The sequence below is a fragment of the Echeneis naucrates genome, chromosome 5 (assembly GCF_900963305.1).
Source record: "Echeneis naucrates chromosome 5, fEcheNa1.1, whole genome shotgun sequence".
Taxonomy (NCBI): domain Eukaryota; kingdom Metazoa; phylum Chordata; class Actinopteri; order Carangiformes; family Echeneidae; genus Echeneis; species Echeneis naucrates.
The window spans coordinates 10,326,234-10,344,652 of NC_042515.1; the positions used below are offsets into that span (position 1 = coordinate 10,326,234).

Here is an 18,419-nt window from a genome sequence, read left to right on the forward strand (position 1 = left end):
CATAATCCTGAAATGTCTGTGTGCTTTTATATTACACATGACCAATTTTTACAGGTTGTCATAGATCATGGGTTTTGGATGTAGACAGAGCATTTAGTCACATGAATCAGTGAAAGTTGCCCCAAAGCCTAGACAGTTTGTTTTAGTAAGGATAGATTTGGCTGCACTGTCAAGGTAAAGTCTGAACAGTTGCTCTTAAATATTATTTGGATTACAACGGGAGATAAAATGTTGGGGTACAGAATTGGTCTCCCAAAGCCCTGGTTTACTGTTTGCCTACCTCTGAAAAGCGAACAATGATGGGATCAAAGGCCATACGATCACTCTGATGGTTTGAGCTGGTGTTTGATTGGAAAAAGATACTGCCTTACAGCAGATGGAATTTTTGCTTTAATCGCTAATTGCTGTTTTTTGGTTGTGTTGTCTCTCATTGAAGCAGGAACAAGCTGTGCCGTTGAATGCACTGTCTTGGCTGCTCTCTTCCCTTCTACAAGGCTTGGCTGCTTTGATATGTCAGTTTTGTTGTAGTCTGCCGCCTTGGTCTTGACATGATTGGCCCCGCTCGCTCCGACCTCCTGGAAACCCCCCGGCATGCCCGCCCCAGGGTGTGTGTTCAGTCATTTATTCAGCTTCCTCTAAAAGACTGCCATGCCTTCACTTCCCTTCTAGTTTCCCTCCTCTTATTAAGATGCAGAAAGCAGAGCAGTGTTTGGTCTGAAAGGCTTAGTGCTGGGGGGTGGGAGTGCTGGTGTGTACAGTGGGGGGTTAGGGAAGCACTGTGAGCATGGGACTTAAATGACTTAGTGTGCCCAGTGCAGCCCAGCCACACTCCAGCTAAGTTCTGCAGCTCACAGTGCTCAGATTTCTGCCTTTTTGTATGAGTTCAGTGAAACACGGTCAAAATGATGCTCTGACAAAAGTGACCATAATTGAAGAGGAACAAATTATCAAGTCTTTGGTTAATACTGATTGCTGCTTGGGTTTATGCCTGATAATCCTTGTTTAGTCATCCGAAATGACTGCCTTTTTAAAACCTCTTTTTTTTTTTTTTTTTTTTTTTAAATCTTGTCTGTGTTGTCCAATGAATTTTGCCATGATTTTGCTTCTTCATAAGTAGACCCAGTGGTGACGTGGAACCACTTTGACCACCATGCCAACATTTAGATTTTCTTTTTTATTTCGCTGATAGTTTTGCTTTCAGTGAAATCATCCTCAAGTACAAGCATGACAATTTTCAGTGCAATTGTACACCTACATATACACTATACAGTCCTATTTGGTGGTTGTGTGGTTTGCTAGAGTATTGCTACTGATCAACACTGGTAGTGTTAGTGCCAGGAAACTCTTTGTGTTATGGGTTCAAACACAAAATGTGCGCGCATCCAGGTGACTTCGCTTTGGCACATGTGCCAAATTGCCACAGAACCACACATATGTTTCTCATTCATTACAAATGCAAATAAGTTTTGAAGTGGCATTTTAAATGCATTTAAAATAAAGGTCACACAACGAGCTACACTTGGGGCTACAGTTTTATTTCAGGATTTGGAGACACTTTTTTTGGATGCTGTATTCTAGCCTAACATCTGTATGTTTCTATTGCGCGCTTTATGAGGGTTTAGCTGATGGATGTGGCAAAACGTGTTAAGGGTGCAACATACTCTTTCAAGTTCTTGCAGAGGATGCCATGCTGTGCATTTTATTGCAGGTGATGCACAATATGCAACACATGGCAGAGACAGTGAGTGTTTCTAGAGGTATTCAGCCTCAAGCTTCACCTTTTCTTCATATCTTAAATTGGCATTCAAATCTGTGTATTAAGAAATGCAGACAATGTTGCTGTTTTTTAATGTGCAGTTGGTTAGTGAAATTAATCTAACCTATCTTCCAAAAATGGAATCAAAATCAAAGCAGAAGGTTTGGAAGAAATGATTTCTTCAATGAAGAAGTTTACAAAGCCAACAATATGTAAACTGTAATCACGCGATCAAATTCAACTTTTAAAATTTCTAATTTCAGGAATGAATTGGCTTTTATTGACTGGGTTGTGGTGCCTGCAGTCGGGGCTTGTGACGTCAGCACCAACCTAACCACTGATTTCACCACCTTCATTTTGCGACATTGCAACCTCTGAGAAAACAAAGGCTTTCAAGACGAAGCACTGTATAGTCATTTCTGAAAATCTGAACTTTTTGAGGTTATTTATGTCTTCACAGTAGTGGTTTCATAGTCTCGCCCTGTAGTCTGCAAGTGTAGCATGGTGGTGTGGCGTAAAGTGTCTCTAACACTTGTAGCTAGTTTTGCTGAGCCCTTTTTGATAGAAGAACACAACCTTAAAAGTTAAACTTAAAGAAAATATGGATCTGAAAGTCTTGAGTTCTCATTTCTAATTTCTCCTTATTTATCTGCATAGTGAGCCACCACTTACCAATGAGTCAGAAACGGGTGGCAGAGTACACTTTTTCTTGTCGGCATGAGGCAATAAATAGATTTCAAGTTTCAAGTAAGAGCGAAATGTGCTGGTTTGACTTTCATTTCAAGAGGATATGGATAGACTATAAAGAATTCTAAAAACATAATTTGACTATTACTCTCAATAATTTGCAGGTGATTGATGCTTAGTGTTATTTTAGAAAAGTGAGGTCTGTGGTCAGTGGGGAACATTATAGGTCAGGTCAGGAGTTTGCAGAGTGTGGGTCTCTTTGCCCTTCTCTTTGGGTGTGACTCATCTTGCACATGATGTAGCACTTTCGCCAAGTGAGTCATCCTGAACAAAAGCACCTAATTTGAAGGGAACCAAAAACGAACCAGACTTTTTTTTTTTTTTTTGTGGTTTTGCCACTTTTTTTTTTTTTTTTTTTTTTTTTTTTAGCAAGACTGTGACAATTACTCATCACTGACCAAAAAGCATGTGTACTGTTTGAAATCATGTTTCTGAACATGTGGTAGTGTCTGTCTGTCACATTTGTTTTGCACAAGACTACTCTTTCAACTTTTTCTGACAATGAATAGGATATTTTGAACCCCCTCTTTAAGTTGAAAATGTGTTTGGGAGAGCTGTGTGAATAGATGTTAGAAATTTAAGTAATTTAAATCTTGTGGATGACTTTGTTTTATGGCCACCCTATTTCCACTATCCACTTTCTCTCAAAAGACCATTTGAAATCATCAATTTTTATTTTAGTGGACAGAATTAATATCACAATATATTTACAGAACATTATACCAATGACAACTTGCTTCACCAATTATGGAAGTGTTTTTTATTGTTATACCAGAACAATGCACTTTTTATTGTTGCAAATGAAAATTATTTTCATTATTTGGGCCATGTTTAGACACTTACTGTTGAGTTCTTTTGTAAACAAATAAGCCAACAAATCAGTTTTGTTAGGCTTGGTTTAAAAAAGTAAAAGTACAGACTCGTGGGAAAGACAAACGTATTAACGCTTGCCCGCTTGATGTCAATATAGACTGCATTGCTTGAATTGGCTTCATGAGTCCATGCACAAAGTTATGTTTCATACAGTCTCAGCATTGCTTGGATAGGACTTCACTTTCCCCTTTCTTGCTGCCATTTTCAATGACCACGACAGACAAATGCATTAGAAAATCAAAAATCCATGTGATGTTTCATTTTTGAATACAACCTTTGGCGATTTATTTATTTATTTTTATTTTTTATTTATTTATTTTTTTTTTTTGTGAAAATTTTAATACACTAAAATACAATATAGAAAATCATGTATATTCACATCCCAGGACACACTCTTCAGCTTTCTCTTCCAGTCGTCTTTCAATTTCAAAACGTTTTTACTACATGGGTCTTCTGGTAAGAGGGTAAAAGGTGGAAACATAATCCCAACCAACCAATAATAAAATCTCTGAACCATTCATAAAAATGGAAAATGGGGGGGAAAAAAGAAAAACAACAAGAAAAAAATGTTGTCCAGGCATAGAAAAAAAAAAACACACTTAAATATTTAAGGTCTCATGCTAGGGCAAAATTTGTTGAAGCTGAATTTCTCACTTTGAGATATTTATCATTGTAAAATTATACAGCAAGATTGTTGACATTTTTTTAATACTCACTGTCAATATTGTAAGACTGTGGCTGTATAAAACTGTAACTACACATATGGGAGACCATGACGTTCTCATAAAAAAGATGGCCATCAGTCTCAGGTATGTGATCTCTTGGAGTGCAGGCGGCTGGCACAGCAACGCAACCCATGCTCTCATCTTTCTCAGCTGAGCAAGTTTGATTGGTATTGCAGAGAGAGGGAAGCACTGTGCTGGAAGGTAGACCTCTGTTTTTCAATTTATTTCCTGCATAAAGATATATTTAAACTGAACACTGCTGTGTAAATTCTGTTTGGGGGAGTATCTTTGTGTCTTTCTGTGTGTTTGTGTGTGCACGGCCCCTTTAAGAAGCCTGCATTTGGTTGCTGGCTGTGTCTGGGGCCCAAAGTGGAGCTCTTTCTGTCAGATGAGTGAAGCTCTGCAGAGGCAGCCACTGGGAGTTCTGTTTCATCTCTTCTCATACTGCTGTGGAGCAGACATGCAAATCCGCTGTAATGAGCGCAGCCTGTGTGGTGGAGGTGGTGGTGGCGGGGGATAGGCGGAAAGGAGGATGAACTCAGGAATTTAAAGTGGAGAAAGGGAAGGTGGAGGAATAAAGGTGAGATGCCGACAGCCGTGCCAGGTAGTGGAGCAAGAAAATTTAAGGGGTTTAGCAAAGGGTTATCTCAGGAGCGTTGGAAGTGACACAATGTCTTCCCTCTCAAATCAAACCTTCATTAGCCTGCTGTGGCTGCTCCTTTCCCCTTGCTGTTGAATCACAGAGGTAAAGATGCAAATGTCACATTTATTAGCTTTAACCCTTAAACCAGCAAGATGAGGCGTGTAGAAAGGTGGGGGAACACAAAACTGCTCATCATCATCAGTGTTGCCAAATGTGATAAGGCTTTTGTATGGATTCTGCTGAAAGCTTAGTAGGGTTTTTTTTTTTTTTTGTGTGTATAATCTTGAGTAGCCATGGGTGATTTGGGGAGAATACTAATTGCATTTCTTTAAAGATATTGTCATTAAATGTAAACAAAAAATAAATATATATATATATTAATTTTCAATTCCGAATGTATTTTCCCTGATGTGGCTCCCACTTATTACTTTGTCACAGGTCAGACACTGAGTAATAACATTGATCACAGTGAATCTCAGACAGGAGGAGGAGGATTTTCTAAAGCAAAGCACGATCTGCTCTACTGAGACAGGGCTCCAAGAGGACAGTACATATTACGTACATCACATTTGATGGACGTACAGTTCTAAGGGCAGCCTGTGATTTAAAAAAAAAAAAAAAAAACAACCCGACAGCCCCCCACCCCAAAAAAAAAAAAGCAACCAGGCCTCACTTAACAAAGACAACAAGTGGCACTAACAGTGCAGCAACTACAACCAGCCTGACACTGCCTGCGGGACAGTGAAAACTGCACCAGCAGTGGGCTTCCCTGAAAGACACTGTGTAATTCAGATTCCCAATGAAATGACTGTCACATAATCCATTGGTGGATGACTATGCATGACAAAGTGCACAACAAAGTGGGTGGCAGAGACAATGAGCTGTTGTCATCTTTTAGACAATTTTAACACCTGCAGGAGTTTGGACAAGTCGCTGTCATGCAAGTTTACCATCCAGGGTGGAATAATAAAGAAGCTGCAGACATGATAACTGACAATGTCAATGCTACACTTCTGATCACCAAATCAACATGTTTTTGTGTTGGATGGCATGAATACATGCAAGATGCAAAAAGTATTTTCTACATTGCGGCCTTTCTGAAACAGCTATTTCTGGTTAATTGTTCAGCCCTAATCCTGAGGTCTGAGAATGACGTTGCACAGTTGCACAGTTTTTCCAGTTTTTCCTCTGTATAATGATCCACAAACTGGGTAAAACCTAAAGTGGTTTATGAACACGGGTTAGATACTTTGCTGAGGAGGAGATGACTGATGTGCAGCAGGAATATTTAGCCTGTCATCCAAGCTTTGGTTCATGAAGTGTGCCATAAACCCCATTAGTCTGTGCTGTGCTGTCAAATTGCTGTGTGAACATGATTTTATTCTCTCATAAAGAATTAAATCCCCAGTCAATGTTGGGATGCTTTGGCCTTTGTCTCATCCAATAATGTAAAGCACTCAAGACTTTGATGAGCTCTGCAGATCGATCAGAGGTTAACAGCCACTTCACATGAGCTGAGACCTACAATATGTCAGGGGGTCTTTAAGTCTCTATAACTATTCAGGGGCAATAATACTGAAGCTATAAGCATTGGAAATAAAAGTCTGGGGATAAACCATTCTTAGGTGCATTTCCCCACATAGTTCAAGAACCATGAAGATTAGGCAAATTAGACTGATAATGGATTAAAACGCTTTGAGACAACAACAGAGAGGGGTCGTGCTGTTCCTTGTAATGTACTTTGGTGTGACGTATGTTGGGGCGATGACACAAAGAGGCGAAAAGAGAAAATACCAGATAGGCAAGGCATTCAACTACAAAATAGAGTCTTGAGTTTTTTCTTTTAGTTATTTTTCTTACACAAATGTGTCAGAACACTCACTCATTCATTCATCTTATACTGCTTATCCGTTTCTGGGTTGTGGGGGGTGCTGGAGCCAATCCCAGCTTTCATTGTCTATCGGAGAGCTGACAGACTGAGAAGAACAACCAGTCACAGTCACACTCAGATCTACGGACAATTTGGAATCACCAATTAACCTACATATGCATGTCTTTGGACGGTGGGAGGAAACCCAGAATAACATGGAGATAACCTGCAAACTCTGCACAGAAAGGGCCCTCGAACCAAACCCGCAACCTTCTTAATGTGAGCCAACAATGCTTACCACTATGATGCCTTACTTCGTATCGGAACAATTGACAATTAAAGTTTGTGTGCCATTTCTCTGATTTGCTCTCTCTAGCAAATTCACTTTCATTATTTTAAACAAGTCAGCTAACTGTTTTTCAATACCATTAAATATTTCTAGCTTTAACACCAATATCTACAACCAGTGCTGTCTCATTGAATGCTGTACACAGTTGTTGTAATGTCAGACTAATGTGTGACTGGAAAAGCCCATTCATAACTAACAGTGTTTCTCACCATAAGAATACCATATTGAGCTGGACAGTGGTGTCTGTAGTTGCTATGCAGGTGAAATACCTGAGGTGCAGATATATAACAAAAATAATTGCTATGCTTTCTCATATATTCACTATTATCTGACTTCACTTATTTAAAAAAAAAAACAAAACAAAAAACAAAACATAAGACCATTTACAAGCTATTGGCCAATATTATTGTAAAGGTCAGAATTAAACATCAGCTGCCAACACAGGGTCTTCACCTTCTTCCTTTGACATTAGAGTTCCCCATTGGAAACACCACAGCCAATTTCACAATAGTATGACAGTACCTCCTTCTGCTCCTACTCCCTTTCTGCCAACACTCTCAGACTGCTGCCTGGCTGCTTATTCACACTGAAGGGAGTTCCTGTGTTTCTGCCGGGCTGGGATATCAGAGGGAGCACTGGGTGGGGACGTCATGGGAGTTCCTCAGAGTATCTGAGGTAGCTGTCACTCTGACTAACAGGTTGACTATTAGTCATACTTGCTATAAAAAGTTCTGAGTACTTAACTGGCATTAAAGTATAACCTTTTTATTTTTGAAAAATAAATTGACCGGTACTACTGTGAAATATCAAAACTTGGACTGACCTTAATGTGTCGCATTTGTTGTTTAAAAATTAATTTAGGGAATTTGAAATAAAGTATAACACCTTTCATGATGTTTCACATATTTTTACATTTTTGTAGCTATACTGCAGTGTGGCGTCTCGGGTCCATCACTTATCAGTAGCCTACAGTGAAGCACATAGATTAATGATGGTCATACATCAGTCCAAGATATTGTCCTTCTTATTTGAGTTATAATGTGTAAAAACTGCAGCTTCTTGTATGTAAAGACCTGTTTGTCTTTTAGACTAAATGATTAATATAGAGAATAATCTGCAATGCTGAGTAATTGATAATTAGAATAATCATTACTTGGAGCACTTATTCATGAAGGATGTGTGTTTCCAGGCTATGAATTGCTGTTATTGACACACACCAACCTCAAATTAGTTGTGTTTTTGCTTTATCTCGGTTTCTCTGCTCCATCAGTCAACCGCGTGTTGTTGGACTAAATAATGCCAGTAACAGAGCTTTCATTTGGCTAAAAGCCTTTCTTCAGAGACGCTAGAGGCAAAGTGCCAGTACTTATGAGTTACCCATAAATATTGTCCTGTCAGTGAAGTAGTGAAAGCCAAAAGCCGTTGACTGGAGGCCTAAATCACGTGTCCTCTGTTTATTATGATAAATTCTCTGGTTTTGTGATGACCTATGGTGGCTTTTTTTGAGGCAGTAAAACTCTGATGGTTTTCTTTCTTTCTTTTTTTTTTTTGCCAGGATGTGCTTTGACTGTTGAGCTTAAACCAACAATGACTGCTGCTACCTTCTCGGCTCATCCACACCCAGATAAACAGCAACATTGTCTCCAGGAAACCAAATTAATTGAAATTATCTGGAACGGATAAGGGTAAAGAAAACGGGCATAGACACAGACAGCTGTCTGTTCCACGTGAAAACAAATTCCTGGTCTGTCATACAGCATGGTAGATCACCTCGACCTCATGTTTTACTCCTGCCTCCTTAATCATCATTTACAAAAAAACATGTTGCCCCCAAATTACCATGTAAGTCATCTGGAGAGTGGCCAAAAATGTATTAGCTTACACTCATACACTTTCTGGTAAGACAGCGCTGATTAAATTCAACAGGTGATTGTAGTGTCGCCATAGGAAATGTTTGTACGTCTTTGTAGTTATGTAAAGTATTTTGATCAAGTAGATGATTGATAAGTTGAGCCATATTTAACTTGGCCCTGTGTTTGTGTCTAAATGTGAGCTGCTGTTGTGTGACCTGCACATGATGCATTTGTCACTTTGTTTGAGTTTGGAGGTCACACACTGGGGTCAAGGAGCGTTGTCTGCTTGGCTACAAGTGACTTGTTGGTAAAGCAAGAAAATAGGAAACTATGTTGTCGTGTTGTGCAACCACCAATGTTGATTACATTATCACTCAGGGAAAAGGGCACAGGTTTATGGAAGGTGGCCACCCCACAGCTATAAACCCTGAAAACCTTGATCATGGGTAGCTTTTATTTCATGGAAAGCTTCTGCATTTAGTGGACTGGAATGAATCTTAAATGTGTCACACACTCACTCAAATAGCTCCACATTTTTGCATGTTGCATGTTAAAAACCATGCCTGAGTGATAATTGGAAAGTATATGCTGTGTTGTCATGTGTAGGTACAGTATGGCTCCAGTAGCATTTTAAAAAGCTTGTATGGAGGAGCAGTAAACCAGTGAGATGGGACAGAAGGAGTCAAAGAGCAGTGCTTCAAACAGCTTAATGATTTAGAGGCATCCACCTCTGTCAAGCAGTAAACTCCTTAATATGCCGTTAATTATTTCTGAGAGATTGAATATTGATTAAAAAGCAAAATGGTTTTAATTATAACTCCAGCTCCACTGCCAGCCTAAATCAAGATGGTTTTAGGCTTTACATGAGAGGAACATCTAACAAATCTACCAAAATCTAAAGCTGTTCCAACACCTCTTGGATTTCAGTTTTTACCTTGTACTTTGTGGGTTTGAAAGTGAGTGCTGTGTTTCAGTGTAACCAGTATTATAGCTCCTTCTCTCAGCTGCAGCTACAGAGCTGCTAATGCTGATCCACTCTCTCAATTTGAAATTCATGACCTCATTCCTGCTCTGTGTAGCACTCTCCAAACATGCGATGCCCACCCAGGTAATTCCTTTAAATCATGCTTGAGTGATACTATCATGATTTCCTTTTAACACGTCTTTGTTGCACTTGAAAATTAAGCTCAGACATGGTTGTTTCTAAGGCGAATGGCATTACACCATTAACCATGAAACATGACGTCTGAATATAAAAGGAAAAAAATGTAAGTTCTTCCTCTGAGCTGAAAATGTGCTGTTGCATCTTTCAGTCACAGTCCTCTGTATTTGTCGACAAATATGAGCTATTCATTAAACCATCATGACCCTTTGTAGTTATCAGCACATGCAAAATATTTGAATATTCCTGTCACTCAGGGTTCAGACAAGGGCTACAGCTGACAACCATTTCTATTTGATTAATCATTAATCTGCTGAGTTTTTGTCAGTTGAACAATTAATCGATCAGTCCCTGAAATGTCACAGCTAAATGTCAAGTGAAAAATAGCTGTTCCAACTTTCTAAAGACCAAGTTTATGGCATTAATTAGCTTAATATCTTAATCTCAAAAAAGTTTCAGTTCGTTTCCATAAAAGATAAAGAAATGCAAAAAGCATTTTTGATGTTTTGGTTTTCAACTATTTTAGATTAAACAAGCTTTTCCTCTCTGATTTAATACTAGTCAAATTGGAAAAAGTCCTTCCTGTCCATGAGTTTGCTATGAGCAATGGAGTGAACAGTTTGCTGATCCCAGGCATACAGACTAAAGCATTTCTTACCTCACTGCTTGCCTCATTGACTGGCTAAATATTTAACATCAACACTGAGCTGGATGTAGCAAATGCAGATGAACATAGGCCCTCAAGATTGCCACCAGACTGCTTACCCTGCTAGTGCCTTAAGTGGTCTATTTGTGATTCAGCACCAAGAACTTGCTTGCTGCCAGGCTGGCATGGAGTCAACCTCCCAGGGAGTGTGTTAATGTGGGCCCCCGGGCCGTGGGACCAGGGTAATTGGGTTCGCATGGTCTGTGTCAGAGCACCCCGCCACCTCCAAAACAAAGGCCACCTCCCAGGCAAGCTGTTAGGGACAGAGAGACAAGCCCCTCCCGATTACTGCTCTGATTCACTGGAAAGGCTTATTCAATTGCTGGATTTTTTTTAATGTGTTTTTTATTTTTTGTCTTGACCTGCAGAATTTTGTGTGTGTGTGTGTGTGTGTGTGTGTGTGTGTGTGTGTGTGTGTCTCTTTCATCTTTGTAGAATTATTTTCTGTCCCTTTTATTTATATTTGTAATATATACTTATTGTATATGTTATATCTAACAGTGCTTCATGTAGTCATTATTTTTTAGTTTGGCAGTGTTTGCATTCGAGGGTCACAAACCTCATTGCTTGCTTTGTGGTCACTTCAGACATCCTGAAACGGATCAGTTAATCCACAGCCAACTCCCACAGCTCTGATCCAGTACTCTGATCCTCTGTCCCTCTCCTTGGTCCTGCTGCCTGTCTTTGTGAATGTCTGCAACAGCTGGATGCTATTTCTCTTTACCAATGCTTAAAAGACCCCCCTTTGTTCGGCAGCGACTAATAAGACAAAGGTATCTCTCTTGCTTTTTTAGAGTTCACTGGGTTTAAGGAATCTCCAGTGTTTGCTTTGTCGACAACTCTCTCTTCAGTGTTTTAACTGCCCCACAGTCGTACTTGCACTCCCGATTGATTGGCAGAATAATTATGGACTTGATTCGTTCAACCACAGGTGAAGGAGGATTGAGGGAGTAGGGAAGCAGAAAGACAATGTATAATATTTTTCTTTTATAAGAGCGCAGCCGAGAGTCTGCTTTCCTGCATCTCTAAAACCAATGTTAACACAATATAGCCCTCTAATAACAATGACACACAGATTGCACTGTAAAAACATAGACATGTCCCAATTCTGTTAGCAGCGAGGAGGCACCGGTTGGCATCCCTCTCTGCTGTAGGCTGCAATAATCTGAACAATGTGCACAGCCGCATGAGTGGTGAAGTGATAATTGACACATCCTAAAAATGCAAGTAAGGACTGGGTTATTAATGCTTTCTTCCAGGGGGTGGTTTCAGCGGAACCATTAAGCCCTTAATTGAGAAGGAAGACTGACATTAAAAGCTGTTGCCTTGGCATTGCTCTTACCTACTTTTTGTTTTTTAATGAAGATGAGGCTTTGGGTAGTCTCCTGCATGATTACAGAGCTTGCGTGCAATCACAATACTCAGATACACTGCTATTTTGGTTCGAGAGATCTTAAAAATAACCCCCTAAGTCCTTTGCCTCGAGGATTGGAAAAAGTGAGGAGTCTCCCTTTGACAGAAGGGCAGGTTCGCAGAGATCCCACCTCTCCCTCTTTATCCTTCTTGCAGTCACTAGAAAAACAAGGGCTTCTCCCACGCTGGATTTAAAGCTGTTGATATGGAAGGTATGACCCGGGTTTCGGTCGAGAGTAAAGATGCCAAAGGCTTGTTACCAGGTTACATCACTGTTGTTGTTGGGAGTGCATGTGCCAAGTCTTCAGGCATAACAGAGGGAGCATGCTTAGCGATTTCCCTCGCTTTTGCCAAGTTACCATCACATTACAGGAAGATTCTTGTCATTATAATCTCTGTCTCTCTCTCGCTCTCTCCAGACCAAAGTCAGGTCATTTAAAACTATCAGTGGTGTAAATATTTGTTGTGCTCTATTAGAATCCTGGTGACATTGATTTTAATGCAACATTTATCACATCTACAGCTCTGAGGCAGTGTACACAGCCGCACAGACACCACAGGGTTTAATGGCTGTGTCTGTGAGGCAGAGTAGACACATGCTGTTGGAGTGTTACCTGTGATGGATGCATGACTGCAGTAAAAGGGGATTAATTGCGGAAATTGCAGATAAGTGCAGGAGTGCACTGGTCTGATACCTATCAACAATCTTGTGTCTGCAAGTGGGAGTGAGAATGTGAGCTGAATAGCCTACACTTTCCTTAGAGAGGAAATGATGAGAGTAATACGCAAGCATTTGAAGGGAAGTTGTTCTGGGTAGGCAGCTAGGTGTTCTTGGTAGAAGATAAAATAGGCTAGTGGTGGTGGGGTGTTGCGTAATAATATAAATACAGTTTTGTCTATTTTTGTCTTATGTGTCATGAACTCAAATATTAAAAACAAAAAATAGGTAGGGGGCTGTTGACAAAATCTAAATAAAAATAAAAAATAAAAAAGAATATAATTTAGTGTGAATTGAAGTCTGAACAATGCTGTTCTGATAACATTGTCTGTTTATACCAAACATTCTTAAACTGAAACTAGTTTTCCAAAAATCTGCTTAAAAATTTGTGCCAACCCATATTTAACTTTTAGCCATAGACATAAATACTTGTCACTGATAACCATTGTAATGTTGCTGCCTTGAAGCTGTAGTTGTGGTTATGTAGAAAGAACAGTGGAGACAGTCAGAGATCAAATCTTTAAAGCAATAGTTCTACATTATGGGAAATTAACCAGTCCCTCACTGTTTGTTCATTCATAATTTCATTCATCTTCTACCATTTTCTGTTTCTGGCTCGTGGGGAGTGCTGGAGTCAATCTTAGCTCACATTGGGTGAGAGCAGGTACATCCTGGACAAGTCGCCAGTCCATCACAGGGGCAATGTACAGAGACAGACAACCACTCACACTTAGACAATTTAGTCACCAATTAAACTAAACATGCATCTCTTTGGACGGTGGGGGGAAACTGGAGTACCTGGTGGAAACTCATGCAAGCTTGGGGAGAACATTCAAACACTGCACAGAAAGGCCCCAGGAACCGAACCTGCGACATAGTAACATCTATGCCATCATGCTGCCCCCTGACTGTTTGTCTCCATGAAACAAAGAGACAAATTTAAACTTTGGAGATAACCAGACAAGCTGCTTCCCACTGCTTCCAGGCTTTCTGCTTAGCTAGGCTAACTGCCTTTTGGTTTTCATTTTCAGACACCACAGTAGTATTGATTTTTCTTCAAACTATCAGAAAAGAAGAAAGTCATGTTTAAGAATTCTTCCATTCAAGAAGAGTGGAAATAAGCTGTAATGTCCCTATTGAAAAGGCTTTTTGTTGCCTTCAGTGATTGCTGCAGTGAGCACAAGCACAGTGACAGATAACCCCTCCTCAAGTCTTCTCCATTTAAGGGTGAATGGTGTCAGACCTGTATAAAATTTTGCTCGTGAGCAGGGTCACAAACCTATGTCTAATCTGCCATGTGGACGCATTCACGCCCGTGACAAAATTGGATTTCTTTCTCTACATAAACCTTTTACACTGAAGTAAGTGCAAGATCTGATTTTGCCCCCCTTAATATGTGGGAGCAATGATTGCACTGCTTTTATCCAAGACACACTGAATGTACAGGTAAACTGATTTATGTTTGTTAGGTCAAACACCGTACAAATTAATTTAGTCAGGTTTATTGACCTTGCATTATTAAAACTGAAATGGTAAATGAAGGCATTAAGTGGATATGCTGTCTGTTTCAGTTAGTCTTTCAATGCTTGATTAATATTTCCTGTGGGGTGTCTGCCATGTCTTTAAATACAGCTCTCAACTGGGCATGTACTGCAACCTCATTTCTTTTTCAAACGCTTTTGTCATTGACTGAGAAGACTTGGACTGTAATTCAAATAGTAAAACCAGCTTTATTCATCTTTTCGTTTTGCCTACTTCCTCTGTGTGCTTCAGTACTTCTGCTTCAGTCAGTGGTTCCCTCTATATTGCAGAATGTCTTGTCTGTGAGTTTCATTCAACACAGTTGAGATTGCATGTGACAAGAGTGAAATGAGCCTATTATAGGATATTGTATATTTCGTGAGCATGTCTCTCATACCATGAAACCAGTGCTTTGAAATAGTTTCTATGCTTTCAGTAATCAAAAAACCTTTTTCTTTTAGACATAGTCGCTGGAAAAACTAAGAAGAATGCCAAACCTTAAATATTGGAAGGACAGTGTCAGATGCGAGAGTTTGTAATATTTCTAGAGGTTTGGGCTCCTTGAACTACGAGGTAATAACCGTTTGACATTGATTTTGGTGTCCTGGATTTCAGAGCTTCACAGCAGATCTGCTCATCAGCAGAGTTGTTGTTTTGTTTTTTTTCCCCCCCCCCCATCTATGTAGTGCAACATCATTTTGATAAAAGCAAAATTGGGCACGTTTACCGAGATGGATTACCTACCTCAGCAGGTGTTAGGACTTTGCAAGGTGATTTTCATGCTGTACTGTAGAACACTGAAACATATTCAGCAATTTTGGGCAACCTACTGTATTCTGTGGGAAAAGCTCAGCAGTATTAAGAAGTATAATGATTCATCATTCTGTTGCAAAACGCCTCGTAAATAAGCTGAGGTTGTACGTTCGTTGGATCAATTGTGGCTTTGGTCAATTCTGATTTCATGTCAATATTAATCAAATATATACTTATACATACATACATATATACAAACGTATACTTTGACACAGGTGGAAACAAGGTTAAACAATTAATGTTGCACTCCAAACTCTGGATGATCTGTAGCATGATCAGCATCCCAGTTTGGTTTTCATCGCTCTTTGCCAATAGCACAGGCATATTCTGAGTTTCCAGGCTACAACAGGACACAGCCAGCAACATCCTATTGGATAAAATCCAAGTGAAAAATTAAACACTTTAAAAAAATAATAATAATAAAGGTACATAAATTTTGGGTATATTTCAAATGCTGCATAGCAATAATACTGTAAAGCATCATGTAGAATGACCCAAAGAACTGAAAATGCTCAAAAACAAATGATTCAATCTGGATGAAACAAAACGCTTTAGAGCACTGCCCCTGTATGTCCTTTTTGTTTTAATATGACAAATTTAGGGAGCACAAATTCCATGCGGCACATGAATACTATATTTAGTTTTGTGCTACTGCTGGAAAATAAATTGTTCACTGTAAAATAATAGATGCAATTAAATGACATCGATGACATAGATAGATGCAATTAAATGATTAAACAGTGAAATAGTCTGATTATGATCAGGTTTTCCTAGCTATAGCAAGTTTTAAAACCAGTAAAGTTTCCTTGACTTTTGTTTTCACTGCTCAGGCCATTACAAACCTACCTCTATAATTATATTAACCTCCGCATGCTTTCAGGCCAGGTAACAAACAGAAGTGTACAACACTGCCATGCACTGTCCTGACAACATTTAATCACATCACATCACAGGGAAAGCAAGGTGACGCAGATAGTGCACACTTTCAGATGGTCCTTCCTCAAAGGCTTTCACTGCTGATGGATTTTCTTGTGTCTAAAAATAAGGAAAAGATATTTGTGTAAACTCAGCTTCCTTTGATCAGCCGGTATCACTCAGAATTTTAGTTTCCAAAACTTATATCTTGATGGAAGGAAGCATCAATTAGAAATTAAAGACAGAAAGGACATTTCAGACAATAGTCACCTACACCCCTATAGTACGTGTAGTACTGTAAAGCACTTGGTAAATACAGATATCAATTTTGTAGTCCTGGATAATGGGAACTCTGCCAATTTTATGACGCAGTTGCTGACTTACATTTCAGTACGTGCTTGCCTAACATGATGCCATTGACGTGATATGCGATGTTGTGTTGAGTAATCTCTGGCTGTTACTCATGTTGTTCCCTCAATGGGGATTCTTTAATTAAAAAAAAAAGGGCCTGGTAGATGTATAATAATCAAGCTGTCAAGTTTGATTGAGCCTCTTCAGACTTAGGAGCTGGGACACAGTACACAAGCTCTGATTTGCTGTCAGTGCTCTGTTGGCAGCAGGAACGCTGATAAGTTCTGTCAAGAAGTTGGTAAATTAAGATGTTTCAAAAACGCTTTCAATTTCTCATTCAGAACTAAATCTGCCATTAATCCCTGAAGGATAAAGCAAGTTCGAGTGTTGAATAGAGAATGAATTTGACCATCTATTTCTCCCTCTCAGCCCTTTCAGTGCTCCATTCCAAAAACAAATTAAAGTCAAGACAGAAAGAGAAGTTTTCATTTTTTCTTTTTCTTTTTTTTTTGCCAATGACAGTGACGGAACCTCATTTTCTTAGAGCCAGATCAGAGTGGCTCGATGTGTGTGGGAATGTAGTCTGTTCCCTTGGGCTCGCAATCATGAAGCCTGAACTCCTAGACATCCTCAGTGCAGACACTGTTGGCACTTCTGCTCCCTCCAAGGCCTGCTGCCAGCACTGCTGTGCCCTTGACACCCTCCCCCCACTGCTCAGTGTCCCTTGGCTTTTCTTCTCATCTTCCCAACTACCTCAGCTCTCCTGTCTTCACCCAGGCCCGTTGGTGAACAATCTCAGACAGTCCTCCTCGACATGGCAGCAGGCTGGGGCTTGCCCCTGCTCTCCCTGTCCCACAGCCTGGCAGGGTAATGAAGACAGCAGGGGGGGCCTCTTACTGCCTGGTTGTGTTTCGCTTCATCATTCCTGCCACAGCCCAGTGCTCTCCAATTAAGACACTGTCTTGGCCTTGCAGATTATGTAGCAGCTGGATCATTAACGTGGAGGGTCAAATGGCTTTCGTCCCTGTGCATCAACCTCTCTCATTCAGCTCACCTCCAGTGGCCACTAGAAGGCTCTACCTGCCTCCTTCTCACTGCTATGCCTAATCGTCCTGAGCATTTATACCAAGACCACCAAGCATTATGTTTTGCCCAAACAACACTGAGCTGGATGTTTATGAGGAATAGCTTCATATGAGGCAATACAGTACAACAAACACTATCTGATAGGGGGCTTAGATCCATGTCATTTAGAAGGCAATTGTATGGCTGCAGCTAATCTTTTTTTGGATTTCTAATTGATATGCTCATATTTTGAATTAAGTGAAGTTAATGTGGGGTTAGAAATATTTAAATAATAATTTAATAAGTAATAATACAAAACATCAGAGTTGAGGAGATTAAGTTGTCTAATCAGAAGATAATTCAGATTATAGTGAGTTAAATTGTACTAACCTGCAAATCCTAGCCTAAGAAAAACTGGATCTAGAGACTCGTGTATTTACATTCTAACAATTAATTGTTCATAAAAATGGCTCTCAGGTTATTATCCTTCAGAGGCTGTCAGTTGTCATATATCAGTAAAGCAAAACCCCAAAATGCTTAAATGGTTACACTACATAAAAGTAAGAAATATACCATATTTGACGACTGCAATAAATAAGCTACATTATGTTTTCTCTCCTTTGTTGAAATATGGGTTCAACTGCGGCTATCACTGAAGGTTCCCCAAATAGTATTATTCAAGGTCTTTTTAATTGGTGCTTTTAGAATATGTACATAAATAATCTAAGAAGGCTGTTGCCTTATATCATTTTGGATAATAATCATGTATAAGAGATGAAATGTATGCGATCTTATAATGTAACTGATGTTGTATACAGTCTCGCAGATCTTTGTTTTTTTTCTCCTCAATGTCCTCTATAGGTGAATTGGTTTGTGTCTAGTCTGGGCAATAAAGTCACAGCTGACCAAACCAAGGAAGGAAATTGTTCTTTTTGTAGT

General features: G+C 39.6%; 1 protein-coding gene across 2 annotated transcripts in view; it reads left to right on the forward strand.

Moving 5' to 3' along the window:
- Positions 1–18,419, forward strand: part of foxj3 (forkhead box J3) — a 73,018-nt gene that overhangs the window by 7,900 nt on the left and 46,699 nt on the right. The window contains exon 2 of one of the 2 annotated variants that reach the window (XM_029502269.1): positions 8,519–8,648. The exons of the other annotated variant lie outside the window; for it this stretch is intronic. The gene's annotated coding sequence lies outside the window, so the exon portion shown is untranslated. The remainder of the gene's footprint in view (positions 1–8,518; positions 8,649–18,419) is intronic. 2 annotated transcript variants of the gene reach the window in all.